General features: G+C 41.2%; 1 long non-coding RNA gene across 2 annotated transcripts in view; it reads left to right on the top strand.

Moving 5' to 3' along the window:
- Positions 1-18,367, top strand: part of LOC139075752 (uncharacterized) — a 49,785-nt gene extending 31,418 nt beyond the window's left edge. Inside the window, exons 3-4 of one of the 2 annotated variants that reach the window (XR_011526507.1) lie at positions 6,555-6,748; positions 18,131-18,332. This is a non-coding gene — a long non-coding RNA (uncharacterized lncRNA). Of the gene's footprint in view, positions 1-6,554; positions 6,749-18,130 lie in introns of both variants that reach the window. The other variant, XR_011526508.1, reaches the window with a different exon arrangement.
- The last annotated feature ends 2,005 nt before the right edge of the window (positions 18,368-20,372 follow it).

Below are 20,372 nucleotides of genomic sequence, written 5' to 3'. Positions count from 1 at the left end.
TCATTGTGTCAAGCGTGTCACGGCCAAGGCATTCTGGTATTTATGTTGGCTTCAGATCTAGCCCGGAGTACATGGCAGGCTCAATTTATTGCTACTTTAACTTTGTTTAGTCATGGAGAGGCTTTATTTATGTTGGTAAATTTCAAACAGTGGCCAACAGTGACCGCACAATGAAAAGGCCTGCAAGATTCATCATCGATAAATCACCTTGTTGCTGAGTTTCTTTAATTAAGGAAAAACTCCGTCTGTTGATCCCTGTGGTTGCTGGAAGGAAGGCAGGGTGGGGAGCGCTTTGATTAATCCATCTATCAGCCGGGCCTTGGAAAGCGAGTCTCCTGTTTCTGATTGTAGCTGGGCAAAGACCTAAATAAAAATTTATCTTGTCAAAACCTATGGGCTAACTGAAAGCAAATAAAGAAGTTTTATGGCATCCACATAAAGTTAAATAAATAGCGAGAAAGTGCAGTGTGTCCTACGGACATTTTTCAGTACAGTACGTGGCTGTTCTTTGGGGAGAGCTCATTAACTTAAAAAAAATTACCTTTAATGGGCCACTCATTATCGTCATCGTCAAATGCTTCGCTTGTCTAACGTTCCAGTGTTTAATATCTGATTAAAACCAAAGACTGGGGCTCCTGGCTTGGTGCTGTTGGAACTGCTCCTGATGGTAAGCACAGCGAGTTTCTAAGGGCAAATATGGACACTGTGAGCACCATTGCAAGTGTCAGGGGCTCTTTTTTTCACTGATCCCTCTAGAAGGTTGTCAACCTTCCTACTGATGACATACTATAGGGGGCAATGGGTGAAGCTTTTCATGTCTGACTGAATAAGAGACCTCATCTTTGGTTGAACTTAGCTTTCCCATAGGGGATTCCCTCTGCTGGGAAAAGTCTAGAACAATATATAAGGATTGGAAGGTTCTTTTCACTAAATGCAGTTGAAGCAGACTTCTCCCTGAGCTTGGGCTCATGGTAGAGTACATTTTATTTCTAGTTGAAAAATGTCTTTGCATCAGACAAAAGACAGCAGCTGGTGATGGAGAAGGCCAATTTTATACTAGAATGGGCTTAAGATTATTTGCCTTTCCTTTTGAGGTTATAGAAAGGGTGCTTTCTTGATACAAAGCTTCAGGATCCAGTCATAGGAAAGTTCAATTTCTCAAGCGTCAAAATGTATCATGCCCCAAGTCTGGCAATCAGCCCCTGTCCATTTGATGGAGTTGCACAATAAATCTGGGCTTGGGGGAGAAAGGAACATTTTGAGAAGCATCTCCTGTGGGATCCTGGTGCTGTAGGCTACTTTGGGAGATGACATCCTTGTGTTGACAGACTAAAGCTGCTCTTGGATTTAGCTGATGGTTTTGCAAGTTCTTGGCTCCTTTCCTGCCTCCTGTCAGAGTCTTGTCTGTTAATGAGTCAGGGCTCCCCATGACTGAGGGTGGTGGCCATGGTGATGGTTGTGGTGATGGAGTGTGAGAAGCAAGGCTGTTCTGCCAGCATCTGGTTAGGAGAGGTATGGAAGCCAGGCCTTTCCTCCCATTGACAAGACAAAAATTTGCTCAAAAATGGGGTAATTTCAAAATAGAGGTCACAATTTGAACCATAGAAATTGGTCATAGATTGGTGATAATTTCCAGCCACTTTGTAATGACTGTAACTCATGCACTTTCTATCGTCTTTAACTCCAAGATCTAGTTCAAGGCTATCCTGGAGTCATCTCAGTTTTCCTCTTGCGTAACAAAGGGCACCTCAGTTTTCCCCAGCATGGAGGTCAGAGATTAAGAACAGGGCAACAAGTATATGTTAAGCTCTCGCTAAATGAGTCTAGCAAGTGTGCAGCAGTGTGGAGACCCTGAAGAATCCTAAGTCACGGCCTCTGACCTCCTTGAGGAAGGGAGCATTGATGGAACTGTCAGATGGAAAGTGAGGACCCCTCTAGGGTGCAATCGTGAAACGTCATCATCCTTTCCTTCCACGCCTGGGCTGTGGGGCTAGTTCTCCGTCCCCAGGTGAGATCTAGGGCAACTTCTGCCACTTTCCTGGTCACTCCATGATCTTTTGTTTGCGAAAACGTTCTGCTTCAGTATTACCGTAGTGCTTTTCAACCTGGGCTGCCCATCAGAACCACCTGGGCAGATTTTAAAAAATATCAATGTCCAGGATGCCCCCCAGACCAATGAAATCAGCATCTCTGGGGATGAGGCCCAGACATCAGGACGTTTAAAAGCTCCCCAGGTGATTCCAATGGGCAGTCAAGATCGAGAACCACTGAAATGAAATGAGCGCTTCCAGAGAAATAATGAAAACTTCAAACTTGATTTCAGATGAAAGCTTCTCCTCTTTTCTTTCTCTGGCCTGCCGTTCTGCGTTGGGGACGTAGGTGTGGGAATCTTCTACTTCTCACCTTACAAGTCTTTTCCTCCCCGTCAGCTCACTCACCAAAGTTGCTGACTGCTCTGCGGTTGAGGTGGTGGCGGAGGGAGGAGAGTAATGGCTGGAAGGGTCTAATGTGACTAGCATCAGTGCTATCTGACATGGCTTCCTCTGACGGTGGCAGGTGTTTTAAGCCGATTCATTTTGGGGGTGGGGACAAGCATCTGTATATTTTCAGAGACTGACTTCCATCTCTGGGAATCTCTTCTCTGCTGTTCCATTGGTTTTCCAGCAACCTGATTCACATAGAAAGACTCTTCTGGTGTCCCAGTGCCTTCCCAGGAGGCCATCTTAGGCAAAGCCCCTTTGGGATGGTGCTGGGGTTGGCTCTCTCTCAGTCATGTGGGCCATCCCCTCCTCTCTCTGCTTTCAGATCAGGTAGCCACCGTTTCCTCTTAGGCTAGTCAATGCAGGGTTCTGGCACCAGCGCCTGGTGTCCTACAGACTTCAGGGGACACTGGATAAGCTTAAACTGGTCCCCTTAAAGCTCCTTCTACTAGGCTGGAGGTGAAGGGAAGCATCACTTTAGCAGAAAACATTAGTTGTTCCCCAATATTTGTTCTACTTCTTTCCACAGTGCAAACATGGCTTCCCAGAATAAAGACTGTTTCCCAAGTTCCCTTGTGGCTAGACATGGCCGTGTGACTGAATTCTGATCAACAACATACTGAGTGGAAGTCATGTGGGCAATTTCCAGGAAATGTGTTCAAAGGGAGAGGACATTCCCTTCTCCCCATCCCCCTTTTCTATTGGATGGAATGCAGTTGACTGGGCTGGAAGAGTCATCTTAGTCCCAGAAGTGGAAGTGGCCTGTTGACAAGGTAGAGCAACAATCTAGAAGGGTCTGGGCCCCTGATGAGTGTGGAACCAACATGCACAGAGCGGCCACTGAAACTTCCATGTGTGAGAGAAATAAACTTTCATTCTTTTAAAACTCGCTGTGATTATGGGTTTTCTGACACAACTGAAACTAATTCTAACTAATCCAGAATTTTGTCCTGAAATAGAGTGTTAAACATGAGCTTAGGCAGGTGGCAGGCCACAAGGACAGATGTTGCAGGCTAGATAGGTGGTGACCTCTGTTCTGTGGTGACAAAGCATATGGTCAAATTGTCTTCTGCTGTACCTTGGTAGGCTACTCTGGTGGACCAGTGGTTAAAATTTGGTGATCTCATAGCTGTTGCCTGGGTTCGTTTCCTGGTAAAGGAACCACACCATTTGTCTGGCGGTTGTTACACAGTGTTGGCTGTGTGTTGTGTGATGCTGAAAGCTGTGCCACTGGTATTTCAAATACCAGCAGAGTCACGCATGGTGGACAGGTTTCAGTGGACCTTCCAGACTAGACAGACTAGGAAGAAGGACCTGGCCACTCAATTCCGAAAAAATTGGCCACGAGAACCCTATGAATAACAGCAGAGCATCATCTGACGTAGTGCCAGAAGCTGAGAGGAGGGCACGAAAAGACCGAGCAGGGTTCTGCTCTACTGTGCACAGGGTTGCTAGGAGTCGGAATCCACAAGGATCAAGGCTGCCCCAGCGAGAGAAGCCCAAGGCGTCCTGCCCTACATACTGATCTATATTATCCTCCAGGAAGCATAGGACGTCCTGACCTGGTTCGACCTGATTCATATCCAAAGTTATAGGACCACCCACTAACCAGACCCCACCTGCACTGATACCATTTTAATGAGTTTTTTACATGATCTTTCCTTTGTCTTGTGAAGAAATAACTCATATACCTATGCCTTATAAATTTAGCCCTACTTTCAACCCATTAGAGCTCTTCACTGCCCATGGGTCCTGTCCCCACGCTGTTCTCTGAATAAAGGAGCACTACTACCAGACGTTGAGAGTCCAAGAAATCTTTCTTTTGACTCCTCGGCTTGCCAAGCCTGCATCAATGGCACTAACAACAAATACTTTGGAAGGCAGGCCACCTATTAATGGAAATGGTAGAAAAAAGGCCGGAATGTTGGTGTTGGCTGCTTCTTGCCACTTTGAGCCAAGTCCTACGAAAGAGTGGAATTCAGCGGAGGGCTAGTGAGTCTGCAAACAGAGATGGAAGGAAATATGGCTTTGCTGAGAGAGGCACTTTGTGCTGCAGCCTGCTTTCTAATTTAACCGAGAGTCTGGCAATTGAGGTTTTTGAAGTGTTGAAAAAGCTAACTGTGTCTGTAACCCGAATTGAAGCAGTCCTGAGAGTTGGCCACAAAATGGCAGCCTTGATAGACAGCGCTGTAGCCCCAAGCCTTCTTCAAGCAACTTCCTTTGGGAGTTCTCTGCCGTTCGGTGGGAATCAGCTTAGCTGGCTGTAAAACTCAGAACCCACTGAAGCCTTTTGTTTCCACTGTTGAGAGAGGAGTGTGGCTGGAACACAGGCCGGTAAATAAAAGGCTTTAGGCTTAAAAACTCTGACTAGATGAGATCCTTCACTGTGGTTTTTCACACATAGAAACAAACAGACTAGAAATCTACTAAGATTTTGAAGGAATTGTATTGGGGAAAAAAGCCTGTAAGCGTCAACCTCTGCAGTAATGCCTGGGTTCCCAAGCCTGCATGAGCAGAAAGAGGGTGTGAGAGGGTCGTGTGCAGAAACAGGGCCACAATTCTCTTCTCCTACACCACACTGCCTCGGCTGCTCTTTGTGAGACTGCCTGGACAGGGCTACCTCCTGCTGGTGACCCCTCTGCTACTACCATATTGACCTCAGGAGGAATGGACCCTGTTTTTACCATTGACTACTGTATTTCAAGCATGGGACCAGTCCCTCCGGGAATTATCCCCCATAATCCTGACAGGACAGCAGAGACCAAGAGGTAACGTCACAGGAGTTTTCACAGAAGGTTCCTGGACTGTGGAGAGGAAGGGCACCTGCACAGTAGTTAACTGTGGCCCTGGCTCAGGACCATCTTCAGGGTGTCTCAGCAGACCAGCTCCAGCCTTATTCCTGTTTTGCCACCACGCTGCTGGCCCCACAGAGAGCAGAAAGATTTCTCTTGTCCTTGCTATGCAGAAGTGTGGTCCAGGGATGAGCAGCAGCATCACCTGGGAAATTACTAGAAATGCAGACTCTCAGGCCCCTCCCTAGACCCACTGAATCATAATTTCAACAAGAGTTCTAGGTGATTTTTAGGCACATTAAAATTTAAGAAGCTACTCTAGTCTAAGGCTTGCCTCTGGAGCCCTTGTGATATTGTGACTTATAATAAGAAATACGTATTTGGTATATGGTGATGGGTAAAAATTAGGCCAGTGGTGGTGAGAACGATGTAGTCTATACAGAAATTGGTAAATAATAAGGTACACCTGAAATTACACAATGTTATAAACCACTATGATCTCAATAAAATAATTGAAAAAAAAAGAAATACATATTTGGTCTGTGTCCTCTTCCTGGCAGAGCTCCTAAAACCCTTGGAATTTCCTTAGTGATGACAGTGATAAAGGTGTCTTTTGTTACATGAATGAGGTGACTTTTGGACCTCACCTAAGGACGGGGCATGGTTGCCAGGGTACCCAACCATGTACTGAGAGGGTCGGAACTTTCAGTCCCACCCCCTAACCTCCGGGGAGGGAAGAGGGGCTGGAGGTTGAATCCATCAGTCATGCCTATGTAATGAAGCCTCCATAAAACCCCCAAAGGACTGGATTGGGAGAGCTTCTGGGTTGGTGGAGATGTAGAGATTCGGGGAGAGTGGCTTCCTCTGAGAGGGCATGGAAACCCCTTGTCCTTTCCCCATATTTTGCCTTGTGTATCTTCCATCTGGCGTTTCCTGAGTTATATTCTTTTATAATAAACTGGTAATCTAGTGAGTAAATGGATTTCCTGAGTCTTGTGAGCTGCTCTAGCAAATTAATTGAACCCGAGAAGCGGGGTCATTGGAACCTCGAATCTGTAGCCAGTTGGTCAGAAGCACAGATATCAACTTGGGCTTACGTCTGGCATCTGACGTGTATGGAGTCTGATGCTATCTCCAGGTAGATAGTGAACTGAGTTGAATTCTACGACACCCAGCTGTTGTCTAGAGAATTGCTTGGCGGTGTGAGGGACCTCCTCTGCTCTCCCAACACGCACATTGAAATTGGTGATCAGAACTTTTTTGTCCTCATTTCCTGTTCCAGGTTTGAACTCTACCTGGGATGAGTGACAATGGGAACATCTGGGTTTTTTTTCAGAGAAGAATCCACCCTTATGGTGTTGTGGCCCTTTGGGCTTACTAAGACGGTCATACAACCCCAAAGCGAGTACACATCCCCAAATCCAGGCTGTTCAGCTTTATAAATGTCAACTATGGGGCATCAATAGCCCAACCCAGGTAAGGCCTAAGCCACTTCCTTTTATTTTTCAATATTCTTTTATTACAAAAGTAATATTAAAGTGTTAACATTTAAGACAAAAAATGAGTTTTATGTAAGTTGACATTACCTTCTCATCCTGGTCTACATACATGTTCAGTTTTTACATATTTGATTCAATATTTTATGATTCAATTTTATATTCTGCATTTTCATTCAGTTTTATACCTAGGTATGCTTCTATTCTGCTATAGTCATTTTTTCTTTGCCATAACCTGTATTCTCCAATTCTTGGCCCTCTGAGTTTACTACTGTTAAAAGTCTGATTTACATCTTTGCACACTTATTTCCATCCTTATCCCAAGATAAACAAATATGTATATGTCAAGGTTTTTTTTCCTCCCATAAAAACAGGATTGTACTAAGCATGTAGATCAACTTAATTTTTTCCTTAACTACATATCATGGAAGTCTCCCCAGGTCAGTAGGCATAGAGATAACTCATTTTAAAAGATCGTTGTATAATATTTCTTTGTATGGATGCATTACGATTTACTCAACTCTTCCCTTATTGATGAACATCTGGGTTGTTTCCAGTTTTTCCAGTTATGTATTTCCTTGTCCATAGAGTCTAATATGCTGCTGTTACTTTTACCCGTAAAGACAGATGCCTAGAAGTGATATTGGTGAGTCACAGGATGTATAGGTCAGAGTACACTAACTCCCATAACAAATAGGCCCACCAATATGTAACGCTTCAGATATATTAAAAGTCCAGGTTAGTTTCAGAAACTCAGCAGTCTCTGCTCCACATAGCCATTCAGGGGCCCAGGCTGTGGGGGCTCTGCTACCTTCAACAAGTGACTCCAACGTCATCCTTGAGCTAGTCACCTGCTGCAAAACAGTCCAGCAAATGTAGGTTAGGTGTGTCTGGGAAGAAGAGAGACAGGTTTTGTGAAGAGCTAATGAGTTTCTGCCAAAGAGAAAATGTATTTTTAGTTTAAATATATATTACCGAGTTTCTTTTACAAATGGTAGTAACAATTTACATTCTTACCAGCAATATCTGGGAGTGCTCACAACCCTGAATCTTTGCCAGTAATAGATAGTATCATTCTTTAAATTTTTCCACTTCTGATGTATGAATAATAGTACTGCCTTAATCTTCATTTCCCGGGATAGTAATGGTTGAATAACTTTTCATGAGTTTCACAGTCATCTGGCCAATTCGTTTCCATCTTTTTAAATTTTACTCTTCGTTTTCTATTTGTCTTACCTTTTTCCTATGTTCCTTTTTATCTTTTTCTTGGTGTTATTTTCGATGAACTACTTTTTATCATTTAATTTCTCCCCTTTATTAGTTCGTTAATTTCAAATTTTGTCTTACTACTTCTTTAGAGGTTACCCTAGAATTTAAACATGCCTCCTTGACCTATAAAAGCTCATATAATATTGCAGGTGGGGCTCCCCAGGAGACAGACTTTGAGATGAAGACCCGTGGTCAGGAAGTCTACTGGGGGGATGCTCTTGGGCTTGTCACCAGTGGAAAGGAAAGAAAGGAAGCAGGTTTGGCAGAGGGGGAAGTTGGGTTGTGATGCAATTACGACAAAGGCCTAAAGCCATTCCCAGGGGACCTCTGAAGCTGGATGGCCCTTCAGAGTTGTCTTGAGTTTGGGTGAGAAGGCCAGATTTTTATATCAACACATTGACTAGTCACTGGATACAGGCTACCCTGAGAAGCGGGCATGTCGTTGGGCAAGGTGGCCTTCTTAAGCTTTCGGCAACTCCCAAAAAGAGATGACAACTGAAGGAATAGATCTTTACGTCTTGAAAGAGGGGTGGGTCTAGGTAGTACAGATTTGATTGTACTACATATAAATTCTTTTATCCGTTCCCAGGCAATGCAAGGACTTTCAAACATTTTAACATCTCTTGACTCTTTTGATTTTGTGTTATTATCATCATTTATGTTTATTCTATCATATTAAATCCTATCATATTAATATTATTGTTCTTTCATTATATATTCATTTAGGGTTACCCACTCATCCTTTAGGTTTACTTACTGCTTTTGTGGATCTTCATTTCTTTCCGCATCTCTGAGCATCCATTTGGGATCCTTTTCCTCTACTTGAAGAATTCTCTTTAGAATTTTCTTTAGTACAGGTCCGATGGTAATAAATTATCTTTAATTTTCTTTGTCTTAAAAAATCTTTCTTTCACTCTCCTTCTTGAGGAATGTTTTCCTCAGTGAATGGTATAGATTTCCAAGTTGGCAATTACTTTCTTTCATCTGAAAATGTCATCATTTTGCCTTAATTCTTTAAGTATATTTTTACTAGAATTCTTGGTTGACAAGTTTTTGTTTCAGTTCTTTAAATATATTACCACTGTCTCTTGCCTCCTACTTTATATGGAAAGTCAGTGGTATTTTTAATCATTGTTCTGTATGTTATATATATTTTTCTCTGGTTGCTTTCAAGATTTCCTTTATTTTTGGTGTTCAATAGATTGAGTTTGGTGCAGTTGGTGTGGTTTTCTTTGTATACTCCCTTCTCATGGATCACTAAGTTTCCTGAGTCTGTAAATATATGTCTTCCACTAAATCTGGGAAAATTTCAGCAATTATTTCTTTAAATATTATTTATGCCCCAATCTCTCTTCTTCCGGGATTCTAGTTACATAAATGTTAGGGCTTTGGATATTATCCCACAGGTATTTGAGGCTCATGTTCTTGGGTGGAGTCTGCCCTGTGCATGCGGTTCAGTTGTCCACCAGAGATTTGGGCAGAGTTTAAACACAGAAATTGTGGTTCCCTTTTCTGGCTCTTTTCTTTCTGGAATTTCCCTCTCACTTTCAGTGACTATGATTACTCCAAACTAATATCTTCTGGGGTTTTTTTTCAAGCCAATAAAGTTATGGATTTTCTAGTAGAGTTCTATTGGATTCACTCTGCTCAGCACTGACTTTGGCCTACACTGACCCAAATGCCATAAAAATGGGTAACTCGTCTTATGCTGTTCCTCCTTCCCAAGTGTCTACTCTCCTCCACAATCTGCCTGCTTTCATTCACTCTCTAGTGCCTTTGAGTTGTTGTTTACTTTCTTGAATTTTGTCCAGAGTTTATAGTTGTGATCTGTGGGAAATTTGAGTATGGGAGGAGCTACTTCACAATATTGGAAGTAAAGCCCAGTTTCTTCTCTTAGTGCCTTGAAAATACCAATCCATTGTCTCCTGGCTTCTATTATTTCTATTGGGAACTCTGTTGTCAGCCTTATTGTTGTATTGAAGATAATGAGTCTTTCCCTCCTCCCTCCCAAACCTGTCTGCATTTAGGATTTTCTCTTTGTCTTTGCTTTTCAAAAGTTTTACTATGTTTGTTAAGATGAGGAATTCCCCACACCCCCTTTTCTGTTTGTTTGGGATTTACAGCACTTCTTGAATTTGTAGCTTTCTTTCTTTTGTCAATTTTAGAAAATTCTTAGTCATTAGCTCTTCTATTAGTGCTCCTGCTTTATTCCCTCCCTTCTCTACCTCCAGGACTTCAACTGCATGTATTTTTTTTTTTTTTTTGACTTTCCATCATTTTTTTCTTTCTGTGCTTCAGTCTGGCTGTTTTCTTCTGACCTATCTTCCAGTTAACCAATTCTCTTTTCAGCTGCTGCTAAGTCCCACTCTTGAATTCTTGATTCCAGTCACTGTATTTTTCACTTTTAGAATTTATACTTGATACTTTCATGAAAGTTTACAATTCTTTGTCAAAGTTCTTCATCTCCTCCTATAATCTCTTGAACAAATTATTCTCAGTTACTTTGTAATCTGTGCTTGAAACTCAAACATATGGATCTCATGTGAGTCTATTTCTACTGTCTGTTTTTTCTCTTGGTTTTGGGCCATTTGGTCTCTTTGCCTAGCATGCCTGGACGTGCATAGAAAATTGTAGAGCTAATTTCAGGTTCTGTATGATGTTACATTCTTTCAGAGAGGATCTATTTTGTGTCTGGCATGAAGATATCCCAGGGCCAGATCACCTTGACCAAACCTGAGATTGAATTCATTTGAAGCTAGGCTTCACATTTGGAGGGCAGATCTACTTATGTTCATCATTATGCCTAGAGTAGAACCACTTTAGAGTTTCAACTGGAAACTTCATGTGTTTATCAGGGCCCCTCCTCTTTGGTGATCTCTGAACTCCAAGTTTTGTTTCCTTCTCTTTCCGAGACTGCCAGATGCTCTGCCTAATCTTCAGCTAACACTTTCTGCTCAATCTCGCAGCCTCTCAGCTGTTGCTTTAAAACCAGTAAATGTCTGGAAGGCAAAAGCAGTGTCAAATATTGGACTCATTTCTCTGCGCTTCGTTTCAGGAACTTGGCTCCTCTAGTCCTCATAGGCTTGGTAGCTCTCTGAAGCCTTCAGACAGATCTAAAAAAATTTTTGTCCAGGTGTTGGAGTTGTTCTCAGTGGGAAGGTGAGCCTTCAAATCCTTGTTTTTTTCTCATCAAAGGCTCAGAATACCTCAGGGTTTAGTGTCAACTTGAAGCCTCTTTTTACATGAGGAAAAAGTTCATTCAGTTTCAAGGCTGATTGTGGCAGCCAAAGAGAATCAAAAGAAGACACAGTATATTTTTAAATGTCCACAAATAGGGTCAAATTTTCTTTTATCAGGATGTTCAGCTGCTTTATATTATTCCTCTGGCAGCAAGCTATTGTTGTTTTCGTGTGATCCTTTATAGTAGGGGGAGTGCTCCAGAAGCTTACTATTGTATATGAAGGGGGCCAGTCCTCATTGCAGGGCTCTTGTGTGGGGGAACACAGTAGCTATCAGGCTAACAGTTTGCTCAGTGCTGATTGCCATAACTACATAGCCATATCTGAGTTGTCATAATGACTCAGGTCAGAATGAATCTCCTACAACTGCTGAATTGTTTAAAGGTTGTTGGTTTGGGGGAGCAGAGGTTGTGTTCATGGCAGAGCAAAGGATAATGGACATATCTTCCCAGCCCACATGGCTTCATCCCATGCAGAGGGCATGAGACCCAGTGATTACGGCAGAGGCCGTGCCTTTTCCCTCCACCTTCACTGTGATACCCCTGCCACCTGTTCCCTGCCCATCGTCTTCACCCATAACCTCCAATTCACTTGCTTCTGCCTGATGTTTCCTGAGACTTTCATTTTGCTGCCTCTGTTTCTCTTTTACCACTAAATCTACCTCTTCAACCTCCGAGTTCCTGTTGTACAGATCCATGCTTGTCAGGGCAAAGACAAGGGAGCAGTTTCTCAGGAATAACTTTGTGATTGATAATGAGGTACACAGAATGGTTCCTGGAATATTTCATTAGCAGAAACAGGAAACAGGAAGCAGAAACAGGAAAAGACCCGGGAATGCAACAAGTCTTGGGCTTTCTCACTCCAGCCTGCAACTGACATGCTAATGATCTTGTGATTGCATCAGCAACCTTTATGAAAAGTATAAAAATCTTCTAGCCAGCAGATCAATACCTTCTTCAGCTTCTCTGCCCCTGCTCTCACTTAGAGGATAATTGTTTGAAAAGTTAATTATACTTTTACAAGCTTTTTGGCAAAATCCAGAGTTTGGGAAACTCACAGAGCAGTTTGGTTCTTTTAACAAATAAATTTCAAGGAAAGAGATTGAGGGAGAACCTATAGTTTGAAAAAAGACTAAGAGACAAATCAATCAATTGAAATGTGTAGACATTATTTGGAGCTTATTAAAACAAATATACTATTAAAGAAGTATGACATTTATGAGACAAGTAGAAATTTGAACCCTGGCTGGATATTTTATATTAAAGAAATATTATTAAGATTTTAGGTGTGATAGTGGTAGTCTAGCTGTGTTTAAAAAAGAGTCCTTTTAGAGACACATGCTGAAGTATTTGTGGATGAAATGAAATAACGTTTGGGATGGGCTTTGAAATAACATGATGGGGGGAAGTAGGTAGAAATCTAAATCATATAAGATTGTAAACTGATAGTTGTAAAATCTGGGTGGAGAGAACGTGGGTGCTTGTTACACTTTTTTGTCTACTTTTGCAAGTGTTTGAAGTTTTCCATAATAAAAAGAAAAAAAGATCTCTGTATCTTTGGGTGACTTTTTTAGAAAGAATTCCAAAATCTCACAATTAATACAATTCACCTTGTCCATTCCATTTTGCATAATATCCCCAAACTGAGGCTTCTAGCATAAGGAAGCTTCTGGGTCTAAAGAACATAGCACATATTGTGGGGTGGATTTTCAATTTCACATAAAATGCATATTGGCCTGAAGCCTGCTCTCTTTTAGGCTGAGTGCTTGCAAGAGAACATCCAGGTTATTCTACTTTTTGTGTGTGGCTAATACTCACTTTGGTGCCTTTGAAATGGGATTCCATCATATGCCATAAGACTGCTCCAAGGTTTTAGAGACAGCTCTTGATCCTGGATACTCCAGACAAATAGTGAACAGATAAAATGAAGTTTGATAGGATTTCTGTTCACATAGCTCATACTAATTGAATCCACACTGGGTGCAATACTTCATGAAATCCTCATAATTACTCTATGGAAAGGGACAATCATTATACCATTTTTTTTTTTTTTTGAGATGAGAAAATAGAAGCTCTGCGAGTTTACGTAACTTCTCCAAGTCACAAAACTGGTAATTAAGGTATGGAACCAGCTGGGGTTTGAAACATAGGCTGCTTGACCCCAAAGTCTGAACTCTATCTTGAACTCCAAGTTCTGTGGTAATTCAGTTTATTGCTGATTAAGTTAAATTTAGGCCCTTTGAAATATTCATATTTAGGCAAAAAAAAAAAAAAAAAAAAGGTTAAAACAAAGGAAAGATCAAATGTCAAAGCTCCAAAGGCATCTTTAGGTTTGCTAGAACTTAAAGGCCTATAGGGCTAGGCCAGATAGGTAGTTGCCACTATGGGAGTGACCACCTATGAAGCCTTCTAGAGTCTTTCTCAGAGCACCTCACAACTGTGCGTGGTACATTCTCTTTCTTGGCCACTGAAGGCAGGGATGGGATGGGCTTTCTTGATCCACAGGGTTGGCAATCCTGGTAATGACTCTAGATCTTGCTTTCTACAGGTCCTGTTGCATTGTCATTGGTGGTCCACCAGGCGGTGCTCAGCCTCTTAACAGACTGTCAGTGTCAGGCTCTCTCCCTGGGCATGAGATGGTGGCCAGATGGAGTTTAGGAGGGAAATAGATCAGTCCTCTGTGAAGGCCTCCAGCATCTCTTAAGTTAGCTTCATTTTTGAGCAGTTTTGGGTAACTTAAGGCCAGGAAAAGATAAATTGGGGGCTGGCCCCGTGGCTGAGCGGTTAAGTTCGCGCACTCCGCTGCAGGCGGCCCAGTGTTTCGTTGGTTCGAATCCTGGGCGCGGACATGACACTGCTCATCAAACCACACTGAGGCAGCGTCCCACATGCCACAACCAGAAGGACCCACAACAAAGAATATACAACTATGTACCGGGGGGCTTTGGGGAGAAAAAGGAAAAAATAAAATCTTTAAAAAAAAAAAAAAAATAAATTGCCCACTGTGATAAGGGTGGAGGGAATCTTGTATGGAAAATAAAGATCCAAGATGGAGAATAATTTAAATCCATCCCACCCTAAAATGTTCTTTAGGGCTCATTTCAGAGTGCTCCGAAGTATGCTTATTGTTTTGAAATATCCCCAGGGGACTTGGTAGCCAAGAGAAGCCTATGTTTCTGTGGCTATTGCTACAGGATGTGGCTTTCAGTCTGTGAACTTGCAGTCTTTGACAGTGATGACATTGGGAGGAACTCTGAAATTGGGATGAGCCAAGCTGGCAATCACTTGGGAAGACGAATGATGCTAAAGTGGCTGAAGAATAGACTTCAGAAGGAGGCATCCATTCAAAAGACCTGGTATGTGAAATCCCTGCCGTAAAGCACACCAGTTCTTTGTGACTATGTCGAGGTTACTGGGCTGGAGTCAAGCACCAGGGGTAAAAGAGAAGTGTAGTTATGTAGGCTGGGTCAGTTACTTTAAAGTAGGAGAGCAGATAATGTGTCTAGGAGGTCAAACTTCTTGGGAAATTTAAGATCCATATTAGGAGCTGCCCTCTCATCAGCTGATGGAATTCTACTGCCCCATAGATCATCTCTAGAAGGTCCCATGTTTTTGGGTGTACAGGTAAGTCGCTGGCAGAGGCTCTTCCTCCAGTGGGTGGAACCAGAGTCTCAAGATTGTAGTCCACTCTCCTCTCAGCTCCTGCTACATTTGTTTGCCAGTGCACCTGTTCACAGGGACTATGGCAGTTTCCCTAGAGAGCCAAGATTAGGAGAGCCATGGGATTTGCTCCTCTCTTTGCCACCTGAGAGGGAGAATGTTTCCTGGGGATTCTTTAAGGTGAAAGTTCCAAGCACGGCCTTTACAATAGGCATCTCTCCAGAATACTTCTCTCTGCAGCAGCACTGAATCTAGATGGTTCTTGATTCTCCAGCTCCCTCGTTAATGTGGTTACTCAGAAGAGAATTCAGAGAGCAAACTTTTTCCTTCTCTTCACCTTTCAGTTTCAGTTCAATTGCTTCTTTTACCCAATGATTGGTACCACAGAAATAGCATCTCATTGAGTTTTAAAGATAACAGAGCATTTAAGGGAAGCTGTACATTTCTCCTTTGGTATGGATTATCCCATAACTCTGTCTTGATTTCTTGGATTCATGTGCAAAAGATTTATGAAGGCAGTGCTCCTAAGAGAATAGGTAAGGAAGTGGGGAGACCAGAATAGAGCATGGGAAGAAGCTGTTCAAGTTACTTTGGCTGCATAACAAATCATCCCAAAACCTAGTGGCTTAAAACTATGGCACCAATTATTTAGCTCGCAAATCTTCAATCCGGACTCAGCGTGGGCAGCTTGTCTCTGCTCTATTCAGCATCATTTGGAGTGGCTCAAAGACCAGGGATGAGATCGCGTGAAGGCTCATGCACTTCTATGTCTGGTGGTGGATTCTGGCTGTTGGGCGGTATCTCAGCTGGGGCTGTCAGCTGGAATGCCTAAATGTGGCCTCTCCATGGAACATAATATTCAGAGAAAAAAAAAGTTGTAAAATGATACCATTTTTAGTATGATATAGTATATAGAAATTTAATAAACAGTATACTATAGGTTACTTATGGATACATATGTAAGTAGTAAAAGTATGAAAATATGGACTAGATACAGAAAAAGTTCAAAATACTGATTACATCCAGGGGACTGTAGAGGTTTGAACTTCAGCTGTGATATTTTATTTGTATAAGAAAGACCTGAAGCGAATATGATAAAGGATTAACATTTGTTATATGTGGATAAAGAATGATGGGTATTTGCTATTATCATTTGTGTCTTTGTACATACAAACTTTGTTTTATAAAGGAAAAAATTTGGAAAATAAGAACTTCCTTTAAGTTAAAGATATTTACATTAGTACCACTTAAAAAAGGCAATAGGGGGCCGGCCCAGTGGCATAGTGGTTAAGTTCACATGCTCTGCTTTGGTGGCTCAGGGTTTGAGGGTTTGGATCCCAGGCGCAGACCTATACACTGCTCATTGTCATGCTGTGGTGGCATGCAACATGAAAAATAGAGGAACATTGGCACTGATGTTAGCTCAGGGGCAATTTTCCTCAAGCAAAAAGAGGGAGATTGGCAACAGATGTTAGCTCTGGGCCAATCTTCCTCACCAAAAGAAAAAAAAGAAAAGGCAATAGGATTGAGGTGAAAACATAACAAGGAAGAATGAAAAAAAAAAAAAATGGATGAAATAATGAAGGATTGCCAGAAAGTTAGACATAAATTGGAGGTTAAAATCCGCAATGGAGTTACACAGTATAGAATTCATATTGTAGAAAATAAAACTTTTCTATGAATATGGAGAAAAAAGGGCAAAGATTAAAATGATAGGAGAAAGGATAACTATAGGGGCCAGGAAGAGAGACCAGAAAAATGACAGTTGTTGTTTTTGAGGAAGAGACCACCCTCTAAACTGGAAAAAGTGGTGATCAAAGATGTACAGGAAGAAAAAGTTTCCTGAGGCAGAGGAAGACGAATGAAGATTGAAAGGACTCCCTGTGGTCCTGATAGGCTCATAAAAGAAGCCTACTCCTAGATTCCTGCTGGGTCTTTGAATTATAAGGCTAAAGTAAAGATCCTTGACCATCCGGGGTCGAAAACAGTGTACCCAGCAACAGGAATCAGACTGGTCTCAGAGCTCTCTCTACGGAACTAAAGGCCAGAAGACAACAGCAGTCCACAGTTTTGAAGGTTGGGAGGCGGGAATGTTGCAACCCAAGAATCGTCTTAATTTGTAAAGACAGAATTAAAAGTTCTAAATATGCCAAGTTGTAAACAACTTGAAAAATTACTTAATGTTTTACTCCAGCCAGTTCAAGAAAAAAGGACTTGGGAATGAAGAAGCCATGAGATAAAAAGATTTACAGATACTTTCTTATTCTGTTTAGATGCCGCAATCAGGAATCTAATTGTATTAGATAGTTTCAAATGGATTTATAATCCAGGGGAAAAGCTAGGGTCTGTGATGTTTCCATTAGTCGTTAGTGTTGGTTTTTGTTATTTTTTCAATGTCAGGAAATTTGTTTTTTGGGTAATATTCTTTAGCTCATGGTTCAGATAGAATCTCCTGCTACTTAAAACACAGCCAAAACCATTCCTTCCATAGTCCAAAACAGGGATTACAATATTTCAATGACAGTGACATTGTATTTGCAGAATTACTAAACCCAGAATGTATTTTTTTCCTCCCTCCACTGACCCTGGTTTTTATTCAGCAGTATAACAGCGCTGCAATGACAAGGAAGTTGAGAAATAATTTTCTGCGGCTTAGAACTAATTTTGAATGACCTGAGTGTATAGGGTTCTTTTTTGTAATTATGAAAAATGAATAAACTACCAGTGGCAGATATAATCTGTGATTAAGACCCTCTTTGTAACATCTTCCAACTAGGACTTGTGAATGACTCTTCTTGGGTTAATTGTACTTAAAATCAGAATATGTAATATAATCTTCGCTGTGTTAAATTATGCGTAGAAAGAGAACTTTAAAGAAATAAAATACTAAATGAGGATATCACTGGGTGTTGAAATTCTGGGTGATTTTAATTTTCTTTACGTTTTTTGTATATTTAAACAATTTCCTACAATAATAAATCATATTTTTATAGTCAGAAAAATAGGTGCTATTATGAAAAAATCAACATATATGTATACCATATGATACAAATTATGAAAATATTGTACATGAGGAGAAGCTTATGAGGGGTACACTGTGGTGTTACATGGACAGTCTGCTGTCTTTGGATGTTAGAACTACAAATGACGTCTTTTCTCTCTTTTTCTTTTCCTTTTCTTTCTTTTTTTAAAAAGGTTTTAGATTTGGGGCTGGCCCCGTGGCCGAGCGGTTAAGTTCGCGCGCTTGCTGCAGGCGGCCCAGTGTTTCGTTGGTTCGAATCCTGGGCGCGGACATGACACTGCTCATCAAACCACGCTGAGGCAGCGTCCCACATGCCACAACTAGAAGGACCCACAACAAAGAATATACAACTATGTACTGGGGGGCTTTGGGGAGAAAAAAAAAGGAAAAAATAAAATCTTTAAAAAAAAAATGGTTTTAGATTTTAGATGGCTATATATTTCTTTCCTACTGAAAATTTATACTTTATTTTACAAACACACTAAAATCAAATATATTTTATTCAGCATAATAATGCTAAGATCATATATATAGAAAAGATATATTTTCTCTTTTTAATCTTGATGAGTAGCGTTTGTTTACCTGCAGCCCTCTCTTCTTACAAATAAATTGCTTTTAAAGTTGATGATGGTCCAAACACTTAAATTCACTGCAAGACTCATACTAATAACATAATTAAAAAAATTATTATTTTAAGTGAAATAGCTGTTATGAAATTAGGACTTTTACATAATGTTACAATGAAATAGAAGACCTGAGTTTTGGACTTGAAATTACAAACCACAGTTTTAGAGAAGAAAGGGCTTCTGAGTTGACTTCGGGTCCAGCTTCCTTATTTGATGGATGAGGAAACTGAGGCAGGGAGAAATGACATGAGTATCTCTGAGTTTCACATTAATTTGCACTAGAATTCAGGGTTCCAGTGATTTCTTTGATCATAACCATGTTCCCGGAGAGGACTGTCTTTGAGAGATGATACGGAGGAAGGTGACATGTAGACTATTTACCTACACATCTTCACATACAAAATAAAATGTGGTCTATTTTTGTTTTCACAATTATGTGAAGCACCTTTTGATTTCTGCATCATAACCCCATGGCTAAAGCTGCTTGGTGACCATCTCGAAAGGAAGCACAAAATCGCCAATGCTATTCTTCCCATCTAGAATTTCATCATAGAATTCCACTAGAGGGAAATCTATGAAGAGTTCACTGAAAACTGAAGAGCTTCTAGGATTAAACTAGCAAAGTATGTTTAGTTCATCTTGTAGTATTTTTTAGATTAAAATCAGTGGAACATTTACATTAAAAGGTATCTCAGGTTTTACCAAACCCACTATGCTTGCAAAAAAAAAAATCTATCAAATAGTCCATCTCTAGATTCTAGAGCTTAGAAGTCAAGAGAGAACAGTGAGAGGAAAATGATCTTATAGACACGGCTTTGGGGTGGTGTGGTGCTAACGGTGATTTCATTGCAGTGGGCAGGCATCCAAGGGTATTCTGGGCAAGTCTTATTTTCCAAGGCATGTTCTAGTTCTATGAAAGCACCATAGCAAATTTTTTTGAGATATATTTGAGACTGGACTCTGGCGTTGAGTCTTTCTGAGTATGTGGCAGCATAATGACATATTATCTGGGATTTTAGGCTCCCCTTTGACGTGCAAGTGATCAAATCTACCATTTCCACTAGATGGCATTAGAAACTTCTGAAGCCATGAACTAATTACTAGTCACCTTTGTTAGGCTGTAAATTACTCTTGCATGTTTTAGGAGGTAATTGACAATTGGCTTTCTGGTGCATTTTAACTCTGATGCCAGGCACATGGTTAAGATAGTGGTATCAGATCTCTCCCGTGACATAAATAGCTCCTGGGATTGTTAGAATGTCATTCCAAGTCTCACATTTCAAGGAAGCGTTTTGAAAGCAGCATATACCGTCACCCCACCGTAAATCAAAATCAAGTCACACTACCTCCTCCTATCCTGGCTAGGCCATCAATTTAGAGCGAACATATTAGGTGAAAAAGGTAAAGCAAAACTTTTGTTTTCCCAGCATTCAGAAGAATTTTTGTTTGTTTGTTTCTTTTGAATGCGATGCTGTGTTTCAAGCATGAGGGAGCCAAAAAATAATCTGCAGATTTGTCAGCTTCTTCCAGCGGTTGTTACAGAGGAACTGTGAGGGTTTTAAAATTATAAATGAAAATTTACAGTGCCTAGAATGGGTGCGTGTCCCAGTATTTCTGAAAAGTCTCTGCTACTTTAGATTCTCTGTCTAGCTAAGCCAAGAAACAGTAGGTTTTGGGGGTGTGTGCGCTTGTATGTATCTTTTTCTTTTCTCGCAGTGGTGTGTCTCTGTGGCTGCCGCCACCGCTGCTGCCTGCTTCCTAGCCTGGCTTTCATCATTTCTTCCTGTTG

Source organism: Equus przewalskii, chromosome 14, assembly GCF_037783145.1.
Source record: "Equus przewalskii isolate Varuska chromosome 14, EquPr2, whole genome shotgun sequence".
Lineage (NCBI taxonomy): Eukaryota > Metazoa > Chordata > Mammalia > Perissodactyla > Equidae > Equus > Equus przewalskii.
This window is presented reverse-complemented; position numbering and strand designations above follow the sequence as displayed.